Here is a 3233-nt window from a genome sequence, read left to right as displayed (position 1 = left end):
TCAAAAGTGTAAAGGAAAGCCAAGGAAGAATGGTAAGCAACGGAATAACATGCTTCAATATGTATTTTAGAAAGCTCCCTGGTGCATGTTAAGAGATCATAGGGAGGCAAGAGTGGAACAACAAACATTCAACAAGTATTTATTGAGCACCTACAATGTACTAGACACTAACTAAGCTCCAGGAACACACACCAGGTATCAGTTATTCCAAGCAACCAGATGAGATGCAATCCCAGTAGCAGATAAAAGATGATGGTGGTTTGAACAGGGCAGTGGCATGGGGTCTGGAAAAAATATGAACCACAGGAGAACATTTTTGCAGGGAGAAACCATATCACTGCCTAGGGGGTGCCACTGATAGGAAGGCAGAGTGAGGAACAGTAATGGCAAACATTAACTGAATGCTTACGCGGTGCCAGTCGGGTCACGTCTCTAAATGCTTCGTGAGTATTAAACTAACGAATCCTAAGAATGCGGTCAGCTAGACATTGTTATCACCTTATCACCCTCCTGGTCGATAGAGATGAGGACCTGGGGCACAGAGAAGTAAAAGAGCTACCTGCAGCTGCGTGGATTTGACCCCAGGCAATCTCACCCTGAGCAAGGAGTGCCCAAGTAGGGGACCCCGCTTCTCAAGAACTACAACCCCGGGCGCAGTTTGCCGATATGCAATTACAGATCTCAAACCCTCAGCCCCCATCTTCAATCCTTGGATATAAGAACCAGGATGGAAGCGAAGCCCCTGTGCGTGGGGCGGGGTGGGGTGGGGTGGAGTGGCGGTTGTCTTGTGGGGATTCTAGAGGGGGCTAGTCAACTATATCAGGAGCAGTCCCCTCTTAAAAGCATGATTCTTAAGCCAAGTCAGGGAAGAGCCGGGGTTGGGGGCCTAGTCTCCTCCCACCGCGACTGGCCGAGCTGCGGAAGAGGGGCCGGCGGCGCTGCGGCTGGGCCCCGGCGAGATCACCAGCTGCGGCAGCGCCGGGCCCGGGGGAGCGGGCGGGATGCGTCTGACTCTTCGCTTCCTGCTGCGGAGCAGCCGCCCCGGGGGCTGGGACGCCGTTAGTCCCCAGGGTCTGGAGGAAAGCCCGGGGAAGACGAGAACGGTCCCAGGAGGAGGGGTTGCCCGGCAGTGGGTGCATAAAGCTCGGAAGCTCGGGGAATTGCTGGGGGCGGGGAGGGGAAGTTGGAGGGCGTCTTAGAGGACCGGGTTAAAAATCGGAGGATGGGGGTGGAACCAAAGGAAGCGGACTCGGTGGTAGTGGGGGGCGGGGGGTTGGGAGTTCCGCGGGAGGAATGGAAGGGATCTCCGATTGGACCAAGGGACTTAGATCCAGGTCACAAGGCCGGGGAAGAAACAGCACACGCCCAAGGGCCAGGGCGAGGTGTCTGGAGCCGAGGGGTGGGGGGAAGGAGCGAGGCCCCCGGCCACCCAGACCTCGGACAGCCCAGCCAAGCGCCTGGGGAGACAGTTTGGGGTAACGCGATCTCAGATTCGAGCGGCGGCTGCGGAGGATGCCGTGGGCTGCTAGCCTTCCTCGTACTCGCCCTCCTCCCCCTCCGCGGTTCCCCGCGGGTCCTTGAGCTTGAAGACCAACAGGACTTCCCGGGCGCTGGGGATTCTCAGAGCGCTGGGTGGGCTCGAGGGGAGCCAGGCCCCGTGGGGGTGCCTGGGCCCTTTCCCCTTCGCCGCCTGGCTCTCTTCGGGAGCCACCGCCCCAGCGCGGCCCACCAGGGTTTCCGTACTGGTGAGAGCTGGGATCGGGCCCAGGTCCCTCCTTTTACCTAGCAGTGCGGCAGCCCAGCTCCCCTTCCAAAGCCCTTCCCCACGGTAGGGTGCTGGGGGGGTTCTCTCTCATTTTTAAATTTTCTTATTTTTTATCATTGCTGCGACCTATAGTGGTTATAGAGATAATGATTTTTCCATTTACAGTGGCAAAGAGTCCTTTTAAAATAATTTTACTTAAATAAAAAAACATGACTCAACTTTTTCTTTTTTTGAACGTGCTTGTAGCGGGAACTGAACGTGGGACTCTGGTGCGCAGGCTGACGCTCCAACCGCTGAGCCCAACCGACCAGGGCTGAATCAACTTTAAAAAGTGAGTCAACAATAGTACAATGGTACAAAAATAAGCTAAAAAATCATGTTGGTAGTCCTCAGATAACTGAAGTTTGGGGAAACCTGTGTTAAGCTATAAGTCTTCCATTTTGTTCAACCAAATGTATTGGCGACTTTAAAATAACTTTATTGAGACTTCCGGTCAAGATGGCGGGGAGGTAAACGCGGTATCACATCCCTCCCACAACATCAAAGTTACAATTAAACTATAGAACAACCATCATTCAAAACCACCTGAAATCAAGCTGAATGGAAGTCCTACAACTAGGAATTAAAGCAGCAGCCACACCGAGACTGGTAGGAGGGCGGAGGCGAGGGGCAGAGGGGCTGGTCCCACACCCACGTGTGGCGGATAAAAATCAGGAGGACACCTCTGCTGAGAAGGTCCTTCCTGAGGACTGAGGGGTCCCCGTCCCACACCAGGTGCCCCGCTCAGGGTTCCAGTGCCAGGAAGAGAATCCCCATCACTTCTGGCTGGAAAAACCAGCAGGAACTGAGGCTCAGGGAGGCTGAGGCAGCTGGAGCCCCAGGCAGCTCCTTAAAGGGCCCGCCCACGGACTTATCGGACTCTCTCCCTCTAAGATTGGAGGGGAGGCAGCTCGAGGGGCACCAGAGACACACAGGGAAGAACTGAGCTGTTTGGCACTGGAGGGAGGGCTGGAGAGGGGGCTTTCTCGGGGACAAATGTGCTGTCAGAGGCCTTTGTTCCTTTGATGAGCCCTTCCCTGGGGCGGCGACAGTCGCCATATCTGGGACTCCAGCAACCTGGCTCACACTGGTAGCCCCGCCCTGGTGACTCCCTGAGGCCCCGCCCCACCCAACTTTCAGGCCCACCCAAGCTGTTGCCAGTTGCTTAACCATAGGATTGGCCTGTCTTGGATCCTGCTTCAGGCTTTTCCTAAATTCTTTCAAACGAGCAGCATCTGGTCTCAGGGAGCCCCATACCTCTCATTAAGTAATACACTGAAACAAACACAGGGAGGCAGCCAAAATGAGGAGACAAAGAAACAGGTCCCAAATGAAAGAACAGAACAAAACCCCAAGAAAAGAACTAAGCGAAATGGAGATAAGCAACCTAACAGATGCTGAGTTCAAAATACTGCTTATAAGGATGCTC

This window comes from Molossus molossus, unplaced genomic scaffold (genome assembly GCF_014108415.1).
Source record: "Molossus molossus isolate mMolMol1 unplaced genomic scaffold, mMolMol1.p scaffold_m16_p_11, whole genome shotgun sequence".
Classification (NCBI taxonomy): domain Eukaryota; kingdom Metazoa; phylum Chordata; class Mammalia; order Chiroptera; family Molossidae; genus Molossus; species Molossus molossus.
Note: the sequence above shows the minus strand (reverse complement) of the source record.